This window comes from Coturnix japonica, chromosome 3 (assembly GCF_001577835.2).
Source record: "Coturnix japonica isolate 7356 chromosome 3, Coturnix japonica 2.1, whole genome shotgun sequence".
In the NCBI taxonomy this organism is placed as follows: domain Eukaryota; kingdom Metazoa; phylum Chordata; class Aves; order Galliformes; family Phasianidae; genus Coturnix; species Coturnix japonica.
This window is the reverse complement of record NC_029518.1, coordinates 1,097,107-1,115,859: the sequence shown is the minus strand read 5'-3', so window position 1 is coordinate 1,115,859 and position 18,753 is coordinate 1,097,107. Positions and strand designations below refer to the sequence as shown.

The 18,753-nt window shown below is 44.1% G+C and overlaps 1 long non-coding RNA gene across 2 annotated transcripts in view; it reads left to right on the top strand.

Annotated features, from left to right (window-relative positions):
• Nucleotides 1-18,201, top strand: part of LOC107310689 — a 139,766-nt gene extending 121,565 nt beyond the window's left edge. The window contains exons 4-7 of one of the 2 annotated variants that reach the window (XR_001553684.2): nt 4,930-5,041; nt 7,055-7,139; nt 7,594-8,952; nt 9,499-18,201. This is a non-coding gene — a long non-coding RNA (uncharacterized LOC107310689). Of the gene's footprint in view, nt 1-4,929; nt 5,042-7,054; nt 7,140-7,593 lie in introns of both variants that reach the window. The other variant, XR_001553685.2, reaches the window with a different exon arrangement.
• The last annotated feature ends 552 nt before the right edge of the window (nt 18,202-18,753 follow it).

The window sequence follows — 18,753 nt, the reverse complement described above, 5'->3', positions numbered from 1 at the left end:
TCTCATTAGTAACTGTTTGCATTACCATTTGCATGGGAATTGAACAGATTTGGAAATCTCCCCATTAAAATGGAATTCCCTGACTTTTAACATATCTTGAAAAATACAGTGCATTAAATGAAAAGATGCTTAAAACAATGCTGGGGTTTTATTCCAGAGAAACATTTGGGCACTTTCACTGGGAAAGGAGGTTAAAAGGTTGTCAATGCTTTCTCCAGGGGCTCTGTCTGACAGTGAACATGTGTTTCCTCCCTTTAATCGGCTCGCCAGTAGCCAGAAAGCTGCTTGTTTTCTGCAGAGGTTGTCAAAAATGATTTCAGTCTGGAGACGATGAATGATAAAAGAGGTTTTCAAACACAGTTTTGCACTGTAGCATTTGCAGTCCCAGAGAGGATGGATTGTATTACAATCTCGGTGCAAAGGGCCATGTTCCTGTAGCAAGAAAACAGTGCCTCGTTCAACCTGTTTGATGCTTCCACTTATCTTTCAAAGTTGAAAAATAGAAGCTGGACCTCAGCTAAAGGAAAAGATCCTCCCCAGAGTTTGTTCCCTCTCTCTGCTAAATTAAGTGTTTTAGATATTTAGTGACGCTTCTTTTTCTTCTCTTGTGCTGTCCCTGAGAGCTGTGTTTCCTTTGGGAGCTCACACAGTGCTCATTCTGGGGGTTGCTCGCTGCTGGCCACAGACCTTTTTCCTCTGAAGCCACTAGGAAACCTTCCTCCAGGAACACCAGACCTATAGGTGAAAGTTTTGGCATCATAAAACACTGAAACTGCACTTTCACATAGCGCTCAGCATCCTTTCCCCAGTATGTACCTGTATTTGTGCAGAAACCCAATGCTTGATCCTGGAGCATGGCTGTGGGGGTATAGGAAGTAATGCCATGCAACAGATTTAGCCCGTGTGGGTTAATGGCAAACCCTGAGTCCAGCAGAGGTTTGTGAGGTGGTGGGCTGGACCCCAAGGCCATCTGCAGTGACAGCATTAGCGACTCTACTGGCTCAGCAATTCCATACATGGGGTATCTTTTAATAACTTACAAGTCAAAACTCAGCAGCGTGATAGCACCAGCTCTAAGCCCAGGCCCTGCTGCACATCCCTGGAGCCCTGCAGCCCTTACTGCTGCCTGAGGATGGTTAGCTGACATTCAGCAATGTGAGCTGGGTTTGGCTCTTGGTGCCTTGCCTTTCTGTAAGCTGCTTCTTATCTAGGAGTTCATTTTTCCTTCTGAGACTCCAAAACCAGGACTGTCCTTCATCTGGACCCCCACTGGCCAGTCCCTCTCAGCTGCCCCACTGCCAAGCCCCATCTCATCTCTGTCCCCTTGCCCTTCACGGGACTGCTACCACCAAACTTTATTTGTACCCAGCCTTCCCATCTGCTCCATCCATCCATCTCCTCAGAATATTATCTGTACTCCTTCTTGGAGCCTCCAAACACCCTTTATCCATCAGCTCTCTTCCATACATTTTTGAGAGGGAAGGGCTCGGGTCTTTCCTTGCCATCTCCACCTGCTCCACCACAATGGGCTGATCTCCACCCCAGAATGCTGCTGGATGCTGCTGGGTTCATCTATCCCACCAGAGCCACCTCCAGCATTGCCAAAATTGGGCTAGAAAAAGAAGTGCAGGGGATGTGAGCTCAGCAGGGGCCTCCAGTAAGTACCGTGCAATGCAGGTCAGGTGCACACAAGCAAAACAAAGTTTAGATATACTGGATATACTTAGTGGTTTGATGAATCTTTCTGTTTTTTTCTGTTCTTTTTCTTTTTAAGCTGAAAGAAAAAATAGAAGGAGCAGAGAAAACAGCGTCTGTCAGAAGTCTCAGCAATTCTCCCTTTGGTTACATTACGCTGCTGCTAACAGGAACTTCCTGTTTAGTTGCTACATGAAAAGGAAGTATATAAACAAGAGAGTCCCAGAAATGACTAAACGCTGAGCACAGAAGGTTTTTATTATCATATTCAGAATCTTGTGCATGGGGAAAGCTTTGTTCCTTTTCTTTTTTCTTTTTTTCTTCTGGACATGACTAAGTTCCAAAACATTTCTCGAGTGGTAACTTGTATTCCATTCTTTATTATTTCTGACAATATTTTAAATAGTTCGAGTCCAGTTTTGTGCCAAGAAAGGCAGGCTGTCAGGCAACACTGTGCTGTGTAGGAGCAAAAATTGAATATCCACTCAAAGCATACTTGGGAAACCTGGACATGGAAATGGACATCTTTTTGTCATCTGACTATGATTACCATCTAAGTGGTGTAATGATGTCACTGGCATTTTTTGCTGCACGTATGGTTGGCTTGGAAATCCTTTCCATTGGTGCCAAGAAAGCTTATGACAGGTGCGTGCAGAATTTGGTAGAATCCATGCAAAACCAGTCCCAGTGCACATGTTTGCAAAGTCCCTGTGACCGTGTCACGTTACTCTCACCTAACTCCTGGGCAGCTTTCAATGTTTGTTAGTGCCAAGTGTCATCAGGACCTCAGCAGTCCCCAAACCCTCTCCCCCAAAACAAAAAAGCATCAGGGAGGGTTGGAGCCAGGCAAAGGTTCGGCTCCTCCTCTTCCTCACGCTGAAATATTTGGCTGATGTCATAGAGATTTGGCTAAGTGGATTCAATCAACTGTTTTCACTCTATTATAGTTCATAATCCCTATTCAAGATGAAGTGCACTGCAGCCTAATGAATGTGGTAATGGAATCCTTGTGTATGTTTTTCCACAGCAGGGTGCAGATTAGCATAAGTGTCATATTCTGTTGGCATGCCTGCTATTATATCTGAGGCGTTGCACACACTGGGAATTTTTCAACTGGATAATAATAAGATGAATATGGTATGCACATGCACATCGAGCACACTGGTTTTAGAAAGTGGTCTATAATAAATCTCACCTGGAGGGGCATTATGATAGATTAACTTTGCATTTTGGCTTAAAAATGCAACGTTTAAGCCAAGTGTATGGTAACATGAGTACAAAAGAATTAGATTAAATTTCACGCGCAGTTTTGAAGAATGTTGTCATTGAGGGCTGAGGAGCACTCTGCAGACCCTTTGGTTTCAGATATTCACTGCAAGCTCCTGAGCTCGGACATCACACACATGTCCAAAGCTGCTACTGGGAGCTCTGAAAGATGGTCCTCAGAGAAAGTAAATTCGGGTTGTATGATACCGTGGTGTCTGTGCCTCATGGCCTGGCGAGCTGGGAGAAGAGGAAAATCCCCACTGCTTTTATTTTAAAAGCACTTTGGTTTCAACCAAAGGTTTTCTCTCCCATGAAAAAGCAGCACTGATGAAAGTAGGACCAGAGAGAAACTGGTGCCCAAACAAAAATCCCTCCCGAAACACATGTGATGGTGCACAGCCTTCAGTCTGTGTTACAACAAGTTTTCCTCTGAGCTATCATCTGCACCCTCAGTTCCTGAAGTGTTGAAGCTTCCCTGCAGTTAGAGAAACTCCTGATGAATTTCTTTGCGCGTGGCAGGGAAGAGACAGCGCCGCGTATGATTAGTCCCAGAATTTATTACTTGATTATGGAAAGTGCAGGCCTGAGAAATTCATACCACTTAAGCGGTGGTTTAGTGTGACTAATCAAAGAGGTTTTCCTGGCACACAGGAGGTATCAATATATATAGACTGGTGTAGAAAAGCGTATCTTTATGCTTTTAAGCATGGTGGCATGGTAACAGCTTAAGCATATTAATCAGCCCAAGGTAAGTGCTGCTTCTGTATCATATTTTAATCTGATTCTTTCTGCAGTGTTAGAGAAATTATATCTGTGGCTGAAATAACATTTAGAAAAGAAATGGTTTGCCAAGCGAACGAAACAATCAAACCAGTCATTGAGAGCTGAGAACTAGCTGTGGGTTTCATTTACCTTTATTATCAGTACATTTCTGCACAATCACCGCAAGCCCCACTGGTGGAACATTACCAAGAACGTCCCAGGTAATGGAAGGGCGTCGATGTTTGTTTGTTTTGTGTTTAGTCTGGAGGAGCCCTGCTCTTAGCAAGACCTGCCTATTACTGGGTCAGTAACCCGATATGTTCCTCCTGAGAGCAAACCATGGGCTCCAGAAGGCCGTGCTAATATCTGCGGCACAACCTAGCAGCCAGCACGGCATGCTGTTACTTTCTGAACACTGGGAAGCAGAGTGACCTTTGAAAAACTTAAGGAAACCTGCAATTTGCACACGTGCATATGTGCAAGAGTGGCTTTCTAGCAACTCCACAAAGCTTGGCATTTTTTTAAGGAAAGCAACAAAATGAAATCTCACCTGTGGTTGAAAGAATGTAAATGGGAGCTTGGAGTGGAGTACAAGCACCCTTTGCGATCACAGCTCCCATTTCCTTGAATGTTGCAGAAGGAGGTTGGGTGGCAAATGTATTTAAGAGTCGGAGGAAAAGGGCTGTTAAGTCGACCTTGGTAACTTAACTGAAACAGTATACGTGTAAATCCATCGCAAATCCCCAGCCTTTTACAACTCTTGTCCCGATGGGAATCAGATCACAGAACTGTTTACAAGAGACCACGATTCAGATGGATAAAGAGCCATGACAGCAGGGCCCATATTATTGGAAATTTTAGTAACCCGAGCCTAAGTAAATATTCTAAAAGCAAAATAATAGGGATTAGGTAATTATTATGACGTGATCATACTTACAATATTTTGTATTTGGTAGAGAATGATTTCACTGTACATGCCGGTGCTTTGCTTCCCTGCAATCAGTTGAAATCTTTGTTGTTTAAAGCTAATGTTACTGTTAAAGAAAAAAAGAAAAGGAAGTGCATATATCTGTTTTACCCTGAGCTCTAGATGTCCTGAATAGTCATCTTTAAAGCCCCTGGAAGTAGCGCCATAGAAGTGTTTTACAGCATTATTTAATGTATGAGCTAATCCCCTGCTAATTTTTGCCATTTTTCTGCATGGAGGAGAAACAGGGAGGGTGAAGATCCTGCTCCTGTTCTGCCATGAGACCATGGCCACAGCCATCCTCAGAGTGGGGACAAAAGGAACCCAACTGGAGCGTCAGTAGCATCCTAGGTACTGTGAACAAATACTGAGTGTTAGTCAATTAATCTTCCCCAAATAATATGTTATGAGCTTATGCTTGAAAATAGATTAAACTCATGTGAGTTTTGTTGTTTTTTTTTTGTTTGTTTGTTTGTTTGTTTTCTTTTTTCCTTCTTCCTTCCTCCCTGAAATCACTTTGACACATTTTCAACACATTTTCTTGTTGCAGCTGAGCCATAGCTAGATGGTGGTGATATCCTTGGAGATCCTTACCCAGAGGATGCTGTAATGGGTTGTGAGGTTTGGGAAAGAGTAAATCAGTACCAGTGAGGTATTCACCTCTTAGGCATGAGCATGGAGGTTGAGGATATTTACTGCCATCTGTGGTGGTACAGTGGCAGGGTGGGCATTCATACCCCAAACCAACACTTCCAATGTACACTGCAACGCTGTTTTTTGATGTGTTAATTTCATGTATTTTCCATACTGCCAGGAAGCCCAAAACACAATGGATTCAGGGAAAATATTGGCTTTTCTATTGCAGAGAAGGACTTTGCTGGGGCTTTGTGAGTGACTATCCTGGGATGCTGCATCTGAGGGATGTAGCATCAGGATCTCACGAGGCCAATCCCCCACCTGCTGCTCACAGCAGAGCAGGACAAGGTGTTGTGTTGGGTACCAGTGCCCCTTTTCACCTCCAGCAGAGCTGATGTGCAGTTCAGTGTGGTCATGGAAGCCATAGGCAGCTGTATTGATGGATGAAGGTAAAAGAAGGTCATCAGCGCTACTGAAATCCTGACAAAGAGTTGTGTTGGGGAAATTGCCCTGTTGCTGCTCCACGTGCTCCTGTTCCACTAACCTCCTGGCCTGGGCATCAGAAATTATTGCAGCTTCAATTATCGGATGATAGATGGCCCCTTGCTGAAAGCAGGGAAGTGAATGGCAATCCTAATTAGATCCTGATCCCGGGGACCCGAGTCTCTCGTTTCCAGTCCCTGCACAGCAGAAACTCCCATGATTTAAGTGGAATTGTGTCTGACTTGCACCATGAGAAGACTAGGGATCGAGCCAGTGGTGCCTTTGCAGAGAAGCATTTGCTCTCCTGCTCTGTGGGAACAAGACCATCATGCTCAGCATCCTGCAGGAGGGAAGTGTGAGTTGCCAGGTGGATTTTTTACTGCTCGTTTGTTGGGCATGTGGCTCGAGTAAAGCAAGGAACAACCCATACCTGTACCCCATTTCTTGCCCCCAGACTGATGGTAGATTAAGCTGTTATGAGAGAGTAGTCAATGAGAGGGTCAGTGCCTGTAGGAGGCTGCTCAGAAATAGCCTGAGGGAACATTAACAGCGACCTGCCCAAGTGGCTGAGCTGTGCTGCAGCTTGCTTTAGCACACAGGAGCAAAACAGTTAGTGCTGGGGACCTGTCCCAGCCTCTGTGTGGACCATGGAGGAGTCTCCTTGGGATTACCTTTCCTCTGGATCAATGATCTGAGTGCCTGACAGTTCCTGGAGTGCATAAATGTGTGTGTTCCAGCATTCCTTGCAACTAAGCAGTCTCCCTTTGGACACTGCAGGAATAGTTCCCAATGTGAACCAAAGCACTGCATCTGCAGGCATTTCCCATTTGAACTAGAACAAGTAGATAAGGGTGTCCTTCCACCCACCTGGCCCTAGGGAACTGGGCTAGTCCTTGCTGCCTGCAGGCATTGGCATCTCCCACCCAGTGCCACCCCCATCAGCTCAGGGATGCTGCACACCCCAGAACCTGGCATTTCTCTCTTCCCACAGTAATTTGTGCATAAATCCCTAGAAGTCACAAGTTTCTCCTAGCATCAGCTAAATAAGTGATGTTATCTCTACCGTCATTGTGCTTTGCTAATTTTAGCTCTGATGCACGTTTTATTTCTTCGGGAGAGCAATAAAACCTTCTTCCAGCATCTCATTTTATTCCCCTTTGAAGCCTGAACAAATTAGCAATGTTGAGAACTTTATTTTAAGAGTTCATTAAGCCCTTAACAGTAAATCCTTTTCTCACATTCCAGATGTTGTGGTTTCCTTGACCTCGGTTTGTATTTCCCTGTGATGTGAACAAGCCCACGTCACATTCTGGCCCTGCCAATGACTCCGGTAAGCCAAGGAGTTGGGGACATGAGCAGCCTTCTGTAACCTTTTGGGACAGAGAAAATGAGAGAACTTGGTGCCATCCTACCAGCTCAGTGCTTTGGCTGTAGGCATTATGCATTGCTTAATGCCCATGTTCTCTGCAGAGCTTTTATTACATATTGAATGCTTTTCTCCCAATATATTTTTCATTCCTTTCCCTTTCACTTGAGCACTTTGCATTTCAGAGGTAGCATTCACCTGCATTTGGGAATGTATAAAGCACTGCCCTTGAATAAATTAAGCACGTTGTTTCATCAGCGTGTCCAAATGGGCACAAATGGTGCTTTCCTGCTTTGATTCTGTGGGGAGTTCTCAACATGCTGAAATTCAGCAGTTTGGCCGGTCCCTTGGATTTGAGTGGTGTTAATTATGTATTACACGTATTAATTAAGAACCAAACGTATCTATTCTCTTTCAGCCAATGGTGAATCACCGTAAATGTAATCTTTGCATTTTATCCTCTTCAAACGTTGAACTTTCTTTTTTTTGAAGACAAGCACCTGCAAGCCTTTTAGGAGGTGTTACCCCTACTGTTACTGACGTTTTAATAAATACAGAAAGAAATGCTCCCCACCTAATTGTCTAATGTCAACACTTACCTCATCGAAAGAAGTGAGTCAGTTTGAGCTGAATTTACAACACGTGCTGTACCTATGGCCGCCCAATGGGCAGCGCATACAGTCTCCTATCCATTTTTCCTGTTTTCTTTGAAACCATAGTAACTATCGGGCTGTGTTCATAAATATTACAATGAATATTTGTCTTTGTGTGCCTGCACAGGGAAACGTGAAATATGGATCAAAGATAGCATTTCATAAAGGGAAAAAACAGATTCTTTTCCACATGGCCTATACGGCTGTCCCACACGTTAAGGCAGCTGCTGGGCACAAATATTCCACCATGGGGTGAGACAAACATGATAATAGAGGAGAATGCCCATCACCAGGAGAGTTCCATCACTGGGTGACTTCTTGCTTGAAAGACCACTTAGAGGCACTGACAGCAGTGCCCTGCAAGAGGATGCTTTGCTTTCTGGGTGGGAGTGTAAGATGGGCTTGCCTTGGCATTTCAGTCAGCTGGGGAACCAAGGAGGCAGAGAAATGTTTAAATCCAGATGAACCCAACCTTTTGAGGCTTTGGAAACCCTCCTAAGGGAATCTGCATACAATTCTGTACTTCTAGGGAAGATATACTTTGGCAGGCTAATGTGCCAGCTTTCTGGTATGCTATCCATTGGCCAAAAGGGGTCTTATGTGAAGAAAGCATCCAAATATGATGGCCATGGGGACAGGTTATAGACTAGGTTTGGGTTTGGTGAAATCAAGTAACTCACTGGCTCAGGAGAAGTGAAGAACAGAAGCTGCATTTTCTCTCCAACCACACCACTGGATAAACAGCATCTGAAGTCCTGAAATTTCCAAATTTCAAGTTGTTTTTTTTTTTTTTTAATGTAAGACACAGCAGTTGAGACACACAGCTGAGACATCTCAGCTTAAGATGATACCAAAAATTGGCCAGAAGCATTTTGAAAATAGGTCTGCTTTCTAGTTCTCTTCTGAGGAGATCTGCATGGCTATGGGGGCACTTCACTTTCCTCTGTTTTCTTTTTGTTGCACATCTAAGGATGAAAACAGTAGAGAAAAGTTAACTGAGCTTCAGGGGGTTTCTCTGTTTTTAATGCAGGGCTCCATCACTTTCTCATTTTCAGTCTCCTCTGCACCAAGTCAGGCACCAACTTACTGCTGCTGATGCAGTTCCAGGGTGAAGTATACACAAGGTATGATAGTGAGTCAGAGCCTAAGACCAGTGCCCAGCATCATGCTGGAATGGCCTGATACAAACATTGGGTTAGTGTGCCAGCCTGTTTCTGACTCTCTGGCTTCTGTTTGCAGGCTTACAGCCAGAAGGGATTGAAACCCATGGGAGATGAGGGATGGGGTGAGGCTGGACCTGAAACGCTCATGATAATGTCCAGTCTCTCAAGGCTCATGCTAAGCACTGGGAGCATGCAGCTCAGACAGGGTACATGTCTCCAAACTCGCTTCTCACTTCAGAGCAGCCCTACAGGACTGATGGAGAAAGCAAGACCAAATGTAAACACCATCACTGCATGTCTGGGCAAACATCTTGGTTCTGACACTCACTCTCAGCATGGACTGGGGTTCTAGATTGAGCTGCTGTGCTGTCTGGAGTGGTTTGCCCTGCTCTAGAGCTGCAGTGTGGTGAAGGGAATGTGCCTGCAGGGTTCTGTGGGTGGGCAGAGAGAAGGGACGGAAGGGGAGCAGAGCATCGGGAAAGAGAGGTTTTCCTCTTCTCTCTTCAGACAGATTGCTGCTTGTCCCAGAAAAACACATAATGCACAGTCAAGTGGAAGGAAGAAAAGAGGCTGGAGGAGCATCTTTTAAAGGACTGGTTTGGGCAGCAGGAGGGGGAAGTAATTTTTTTTTATTAAAAAAAAAGAAAAAGACTTTTTTTGTGAATTCAGGTATTTCTGGCTAGTCAGAATGTTTTGCAGAGGAGGCTCCTTTCTTGTCCCCATTTAGCTAGACAATACAAGCCCACAAATAAATTCAATTCTTCCTTTGACTTCACTGCATCCTCTTTTTGTGCCCTTTGCCCATTGTGTTTGGAGTCAGCTGCAGCACTCGCCTATAGCTTCACTGACCCCATTTGAGCCTAAAGAGTTTCCCACCCACTCACCCCAGGCAATAAAGCCTTTCTTTAGGCGTGGGGCTTACAGCTTTCCAACCATGCCGCTGGATAAATAGCATCTGGAGCCCTGAAATATTCTAAAGGGTTATCCAAATGTTCGTCACTAAAGAAAACTCATCACTTTTGACTCTAGCTGCTCAAAGGGGAAGGTATTACTGGGACACTGCTCAGAGGGAGAGAGATGCAGTGCCCTGGCTGTAAACGCAGGGACCGCTGCATGGTGTAGCAGCACCCAGCAACATGCCTGGGAACAAGTTTTGTGGCCACAACTGGAGGAAGCAGTCAGTGTTCATGGATGTCAGATAATCCACTGTGACATACGATCCAAAAACATAAGGCTGATGAATATTCCTGGCACCGCGTGCCGGTGCTGAGAGCAGATTATGCATTTTTTAATGTTTGATGCTCTTTCAACAGTTAAAAGCCATTTTGGGCAACAGATAGCTCTGAAGATATTTTAAATAATAATTTTTTACCACTGGGGCTTATCAGCACTTCATTTCAAGAAGCAGCATCACAGAAGGCAGAAGGCTCTCCAAGGACTGAGTTCTGATCTCACTTACACCTATTTATATCTGGAGTAACTCAGCTGAAGCAAATGGAATTTACTCCTGCATTGAGCAAGTGTAACCGAGAGTAGAATTTAAAGCCTCCTCCACTCAGCACATCCCTACGTCTCTTATATGGACTGAGCTGTTTGCACAGCCTAGGCTGCTGCCGGTGCAGAGGGTGGCCAGAGCAGTTGGGTTCTGCAGCCTGCACAAGCATCACCTCTGAACAGGACCCAGCAGCGGGGTCAGGAGGAGCTGAGCTACCACTTGTATGGATGAATGTACAAAATTAGATTGTAATTGTATGTATAGATAAGTGGGATCTGTACACACTGTGGTAGGAAGCTCTGGTTCTATCAACCCGTTGCCAGCCCTCAGTCTGCATTTCCCATGCTGCCAGCCCCGCCTCGTGTATTACAAGTGGCTGAGGCTCTGCAGAGCTCCCTTGATGCAAACGTTTGTCTCTCTCAGGCAATTGCATTTCCCACTAAAGGCTGCGCTCTGCTTTTTCTGCCCTGCTGGCAGCGCAAATGTGCCAATCTCATTCTCAAGGCATGGTTCCTGTTGTGGGATCAAATGTTAGGATTTTAAAAGCTAAAGTTTGATGTGGATGAACAACTGCCTATAAAACGCATTAAGCTCTTACCCTGTAATGTATTTAATTTCACACTGACTGATGGTATTGCCCCTGAATGGATTACGGCAGGGGGCTGCCATTGTCCTACTAAACCACACTGGTTAAATAATACTTTGGAGTCTAAAGCTGCTCTGGGAGCATTTCATATTGGCTAACGTGAAATGAGTACCTAGCTTTTCTGGGATCATTTTGGGTTGCCTTTGAAAAAAAAGAAATTAAAAAATAAAAATTGAATACACATTGCATTGGTTTACAGGGCAAGCAGGTCTTGCAGGGAAACAGGAGCCCCAAATGGTACAAGGACAGCCCTGGAGCACCTCTCAGGTCCCCCACAGGTGGCTTGCTCTGTGTTTGTTCAAGCAGTGTCTCCTTGATAGGAGTGCCCAAAGGGCAGAGGTGCTGCTTAGAGCTCAGATGAGTTAATGTCTCCATACTCTGGCTGAAGGGATTCCACACAGGGCTTTCTTTTTTCAATTATTATTAGTTAATGGAGATTGCTATACATCTACTGCTTAATCTCCCTTCTCTTTGTCTCTTATGCTGAGGGAAATCATGAGCTACTCCAATGGAGTTCTACATTCTGCACCCCAAATCCTGGGCACCGCTGGTCACTGGGACACGTTCTGCCCTCAGCAGAGTCACCTGGGGAAGGTCTGTGGGTAAGCATGAGGACATGGATCATGTCCTGTGTCACACTGATCCCTGCTGTATGACAACTCCAAATCAAGGAGGATTTCTGAAGTCCGTGCAACAGCAAGACTCCCTTTGAAGTAATTTTAAAAGCATGTGCCTTATCTGTATAGGTACATATACACACGTATAGAAAGTTCTGTAGCATGGTGGAGCATCACCCATGCTTGCATGGCTGGGAATGTGATAGTCTGCAGTGTGCTGAAGCACGAGCCCTTAGCAACTTTGCTTATTGCATTAGGAAAAATTAAAAGATTTTTTCTTTCTTTACAAAGAGAAAGAGTTGTGATAAGAAAAGGCTAAGGAGGTATTAAAGCCCCGCTAGTCTTTTTTTGTTTTGTCCCTCCTTCCCCCCCCCCCCTCCTCAACATCATCAGAGCCAGGAAAGAATGCTGGAAGTCATCAGAGGGATGGCTGGGATAGAGAGTGTTAATTCTTCCATATCTAAGCCTCTTTGTCGAAATTCCCTTTGTCTCTTGCCCCAAGTCATTAAACACTAATCCCATCACTCTTCCTAATCCGCTGCAGTGGAGCCAGAGTTCAGTTTCGGAAACTGTCTTTGTTGCTTTCCTAATAGACAGCTTGCTCTGGATTTCAGTTGGTTTGGTCATATTTAGGGCTTTCCAGTGCAGTTCTTTAATGAAGTGCCATTAATGAAACTTTTCCTCCTTCATGCAGTGTGCACGGGCATCAATTGGTTTAGTGTTAAGTAGGGTAAGGTGCCTAGTCATCTTAGCAGCCTTTGCGAAATATGACTGTCAAAGGCAAAACCTAGGAAACAAGACCATTGAAGAATATAGCCACTGAAGTACTCATTTAATTACTAAGGATTTACAAAAGAAAATCTGTTCTTTGTGGCTTACAAAAGACAACAAGCTCAGAAGAGATAGTAAAGGGTTTGGGACCTCTTCCTTTTTCTCCCTCCCCCTCTTCCCAACAAATCCCAGAAGAGGAAATGTGGCTGAGCAAAGGCACCAAAGCCCATTGTCAGCTCTTCCCAACCTGCCTCAGGAACACAAACTTTAGGAGCAGTAGGTGTTCCATTGCTGGGTGAAATAGACTTGGAGTCTCCTCCTGCCGGGGGAGGTGGCCCAGTTACCCACATACATTCTGCAGTGGCAGAAAGTCAAGCATCAGTTTGGTCCTCCACAGTACAAACTCAATCTTCTTTGAAACAAGGTGAGGTGTTTCCCTCACTTGGTTACATGGGTTTTGCTTCTGAGAGGACCTGCTTGCTTCTGGAGCTGGCTCACCAGCTTAAAAATATTACCAGAAGGATAGATGCTGTGTTCACGTTTCAGTATAACAGTGTCACCGTGGAAAGTTCCAGATCCACTTCCATTGAGTTAACCAAACGATCTTTCCACTCACCCTTGAGATTTGGATGGAATCTTTGACTCCCATCTTCTCAGCAGGACACAAAATAACCAAATGAAGACTGTGGGTGCAGGAAAGCTATTGAAGCTGGTAAATCTGCTGGCTGTTAACGTCTTTCCTGTGATATGAACTATCTCATTACCAGCTCGCTTGTGATAGGAAACAAACCGCATCTCATTGTACAGCACACCTTCCGTACGCTCTCTTTTACTCTGTTCACATGCCATATAAATAAGATCCAGGTCTGATTATTTAGCATTTTAATTGCTTTGGCAGAGTTAACATTGCAGTGCCTAAGAACTGAATGCACCAAAGGAGGACATTCCTTTATAGGCTGTCTTCTAACAACTGGCAGGTCTGTGTTTGGTTAGCTCAGATCATAGTTTTCCCTCATTTCGGATCAGTTTATTTTGGGTTTCTTTGCATTTTTTGTGTTTATGTTCCTATATTCTTGGATTTAGTTCTGTTTTGTTGCCAAACGTTCTGGCAGGTGACACCCTAACTTGATCTTCTTCAAACATTTCAGTGCAATTATGCTTCCTCTCATTTTAGCCAGCTCAGTAACTTGCTTTACTAAAAATCTCTCAAATCCCCCGGGAAAATAAATCAGATCCATTTACAAACGGAATAAATCACAACAAAGTGATTCATCTGCAAATGAAACCACAGTGTTCTCTGTAGATAAAGAAAAACAACTGCATTTTTTGCCACTTCATCAGGGTTTCTTTTCCTCCCTCAAATTCCAACGTACATCTACTGTTGGCAATAAAAGTTACCCTTGCATGTTGTTAAAATTTGTTCATATGCTTCAGCACTTCTACTTTCCTTGTAATTGACTTGCCAAGTTTCTTACTTCGGGGAATTGGAACGGCTTTCATATGCAGCGAGGAAAAATTTCCTGTAAGAGTCCCTTAAAAATATGTATGTATGTATGTCCGTGTGTATGTGTATATATATAAGTACATATATAAGTATACATATACACACATATGTATATATATATAAAACACATCCCGGTGTCATTTATTGGCTGTGCTGGAGCAGTATAATTCAGCAGCATCACCAGCTGAATCCCAGCTGTCTCCTACACTCCAACCCTTTAAACTCAGTCCTCGATCAAGTTGCTGTGCCCACGGTGAATTAACTCCCTATGGCTGTGTCTTGGCAGAGCTTTCCATTTAATCCATCCCTTCCTTTCTATTCCCAACTACTGACTTTTTTTTCCACTTCTTTTCTCTGCTCTCCTCAAGTGCAACTCAGATATAACAGGAGTGTTGTGGGTTGAGTAACTTCTGGGGGATGTCTTCAGCAAGGCCTGTGAAGGTTTGATAATCATTAGGTGTTGGGGATGGGCACCCAAAACAAGGAGTAACAGCTAGCTTTCTGCAAACTAGATCTAACACTAAAGTTAAGAATTAGGTCTTCTACTAATTACAGGTCAAGGCTATATGCTCAGGTGGGTGGGAAGAGTGTTTGGCCTCATTGACTGCCATTTGAGGGTGAGCTTTTGTGCCCATTTGCACATATGCAAATCCCCGTGGATTTCAGCCTAGGCAGGTCTTGGGAAAATCATCTAGGCAGTCACCTCTGGGGGTAATGGACAGATCTTGCTATTGATCAATATTGATTTGTTGATGCTGCCATCAATGAAACATCTGTTTGTTTCCTGTGCCATGGTTGCTTTTTCCTCCTTCTAGTCCCGTGTGGGACTCCTTGCGTGTGGAATTTTCTCATGAAGCCCTTGCCGTAGCTTCAACAAAAGGACATGAAGAATTTCCTTTCCTTTGCTAGTGGTGGCATTCAGACAGAAAGAGAACCCCTCAAAAACGTAAAAGCTTTTGTAAAAACATGAGAAAGGCATTTAAGGCCCTTTCAAAGAAAGAAAACATCAATGTAAAGCCTCCTATAGTTGTCTGCTGGTGCGGTCTCTCTTGATTTGGAGAGGTTTTGTTAACCTTGGGGGAAGGGAGGGAGGCAGAATTAAGGTTTTTGCTGGGTTTTCTTGTCCTACTGGTTTGTTTTGAGTTCTGTGATATCTTCTTTTTCATCAGCGTGTATGTGGATCATGATAATTCTTAACTGTTTATATATCCCTCTAGAAGCATCACTTTTCAAGCACAAAAAATGCTCAAGTGTGTTGCTTTGGCCCATTCCCTTGGTACATTAAAAGAGTTTTCACTTTGATAACATAGTTATCATGCCATGTAATGAGTCAAGTAATGAGTTCGCATGACAACGTCACCGAGTCAGGTGTCCCCTGGAGAAGTGATCACTGGTGGCTTTGTGCAAGAGGATAGGACAGAGCGAAGTAGGGAGCTTTCAGAGCACCCTTCCACTGGTGCCAGCCCACCAGTTCATGGGGTTGATTGTCCTGGTGGAAGTCTGGCCTGTCCTCCCAAGCATATGTATTGTTTGACTATGGAAACCTCTACTTATGAACACAGTTTTCTCAGCAGAAATGTTTATAGTAGTATGCAGGAGAGATTAATCAGCCCCTGTTCCGAAAGAAATTGTACTCCATGATCTTAGATGCCATGAATGGTTCCAGATTTAAAATTGCCCCTGTGAAAAGAAGTGCTGAAGCTTAAAATTATCCTATGAGAAATGCTCATACAAAGATTTCACTTTCAAAGGGGTTTGCACATCAAATTTGTGCTGCTCAAAGGACTCGCAGTGCAGCATGTCTGCTTTGATGATGGAAATATTACCCTCTTGCCTGGCTTTTATTTTATGTTTGTTTTCACTTCTCCCTCCATCAGGCTCCAGCACCGCTATTGAAAAATACTAATTGCCCATACCCAGCCCTCCTTCCCAGTGGAGGAGTGGCGGCCACACCACAGCCTGCTGCTGGCAGGGCACGGATGGACTGGCTGTGCCCTACAGCTTTTCAGTAGAAGCACTCAGACAGCACAGCTGCTATTGCCTTGGCCATAAATCTTCTCTGGGAGCACAGCCTGCTTTATTGATTCTGCCATTTTCTCATAGGCAATTCAACCTGCCCTGTTGCCTCTTGCAGAAGCAGGGAAAGCATAGTTTGCTCTGGAGAGGATTTAGGTTTTTTTTATAATTTCACAATGAAATGAGCAAAAAGGTTGATAGGATGAGATTATTTTTGAGGTAGAGATTGCTGCCAGCCTTCCTTGATTTCCAAGTAGAAAGTAGAGGGCAGTCAGATTTTTATCCATGTCTGTTGAGGGATGGGATAGAAATAATCCATTTAATACGCAGTAAAGGAGATTGAGATTAGATACTAGAGAAATTTGTATCAGAAACAGTTAAGCTCCAGAGCAGACTGTTCAGTAACTGTCTGAGAGACTGTGTGGGAGACACATCTGTAAAGGCTGGGCATAAGTAGATGGGGTGCTGTCTCCAGGACATGATGTGGATGCTCTGTTTGACTTCACATTGGTTCATGTTGGGAGGTTTATGGATATTCAATGATCTGAATTAAGTTGCTGCCAGTGACTGTAATCTCAGTGACATCTGCTCTATGGGTCAAGCGTGGACTTAGAAATGTGCAGCTGTGCGACTTTACCTGAGTTTTGTTGCTGACTTTACTACATCTCCAGATTTACCCACTTAAGCTTTAGGGTGAGTGAGGCTTCCAGATTTCCTCCATTCTGGAGGCAGTGCTCCCCAGGGCAAACTGAGAGACACCAACAGTGGTGATCTTCACAACCAGGAAATCTATGACTGAGCTGTCACATAGGGAAAAATATCCTCCTTTGCCAGATAGGCATCTCTCTGCATCAAGAGAGAATGGGGAACTAAGAGTCATATGGTGGTTGTATAGAACATCCAGAAAGTACATTAATGGAGTACTTCCACTCTTCCATGTTTTTCTGATTTTGAGAACATCACATGTAGAACAGAGTCATGTGGTTACTAATTATGACTACCAAAGTGCAATTTGTAATAAGGCTAGTGGATGTTTGCAGCACTAAATATGAGACAAAAGTCAGATCAAGCCCAGTTCTTCCTGCCTGGTACATATACGTTCCAGGTCACACAGGACATGTGTTTTGGTTTGGGACGAGTCAGTTCTCTTTCACTCTCACCTCATGACATGACCTGAAAAATGAGGTTGCATATATTGTGATAGTCCTTTTGCTCATGCTGGGATTCTGATTTTGATTCAAGAGGAGCACTGCCACTGATTACAGAGAGACAGGATCAGACCCTCAGCTTTGCTTCAGTTGGGATTTTAAGGGCCGTGTGAAAATCAGAAAAGTTTGTTTTGACCAAAATGCCTGTGATGAACTGACGGACAGTCATTTGCACTCATGTGAGAAGCGACCTGTGAAGAGCCATCAATCCTGCTTGTGACAGCTTACTGACACTTGCTGGTCTTTAGGATTCGTTTCTTAAAATGCTAATACAGATGAGTTCCTGTCTGTTGTGGGAGAATATGGTGGAACTTTGTTAGATGAGACGCTCTTGTGCAAATAAATGTTTCCTGTAAGAAAGCATTTGGCTCGAATCTTTTTTCTCTCTCTCTCTTTTTTTAATCTCCTAAATTGTTTCCCTATGTCCTTAGTGACACCCTTAGAAAAAAATAAAATAAAAATTGACCATCATAAAAAGTAAAAGTCAACCTCACACATGCCAGAGGTAATTGGAGATTCATAATATATCCTATCAAGAGTGGGATAATATACATGAGCGATAGCACGAAGGATGCCTTTCTGCATTGTTAGCATCTTGGGGGGCAGCATCTGAAAATCGGGGCCCTGCCTTTGCTCTGTGTGCATTGACAAGCATGTGGTGCTCTCCTAGGAGCCTGGGTTTGCCCCAGTGGCCCTCGCTAAAACATTCCCTGCACTTTAGTTGTGCAGCGTGCTTCGCTCAACCCATCTGGTCACCATTCTGCACCCTGGGCATGACTGCATTTAATGGCGAAATGATTTCTGCATGTATACAGTTGGTAGAGTGTTTTGCATACTGCATGCGCTCTAGGTATTACATATGAAAGGCATTATGTAAGATTACAGGGAAAGAAAAATACTCTTTTAAAAATTGTCTGTAATTGCCCAGAATGCTCTTGTGACACCATTTTTTGATGCAGGATCCTTAACGATGGCTCTGAAACACTATAGTCTTTAATTTGCATTTTAAAATTTATCCGCTGGGCACTCCTTTGATTTTGGTGTCATTATTGGCATCTCAGATGTCCCTCCTAGAGCCCAGACCTGTTGAGTCTAGTCAACCAAAGACAGCTTGGAATAAACAAAATGCACAAAGCTGAGAGGCTTGGAGACATTGGGGTAAGACAGCCATGCTGCTGAAAGTGTTCACTCCTTCATATGGTGCAAATATGCTGCAGCAGCATTGTGCAGTCACCCTGCATCCACCCCACCACGTCTCAGCACAACTGGAGCAATGCAGTTGATGCTGTGGGGATGGAAACTTGGCCAAAACATGGGCAACACTTTGAGATGTTTTTGTGAGAGTTCAGCTCAAAAAAAGAAGACCGCAGAATAGAACTAGGGCCCTGTTTGGTTAAATCCATGCCGTGTTCCTTTGCAGGTTTCAGAGCAAGGTTTCTTGAATGCAATCTGCGCACACGCCCACCCGCACTTGTGCTGGAACAGGAATGCTCTACTGGCTTTGC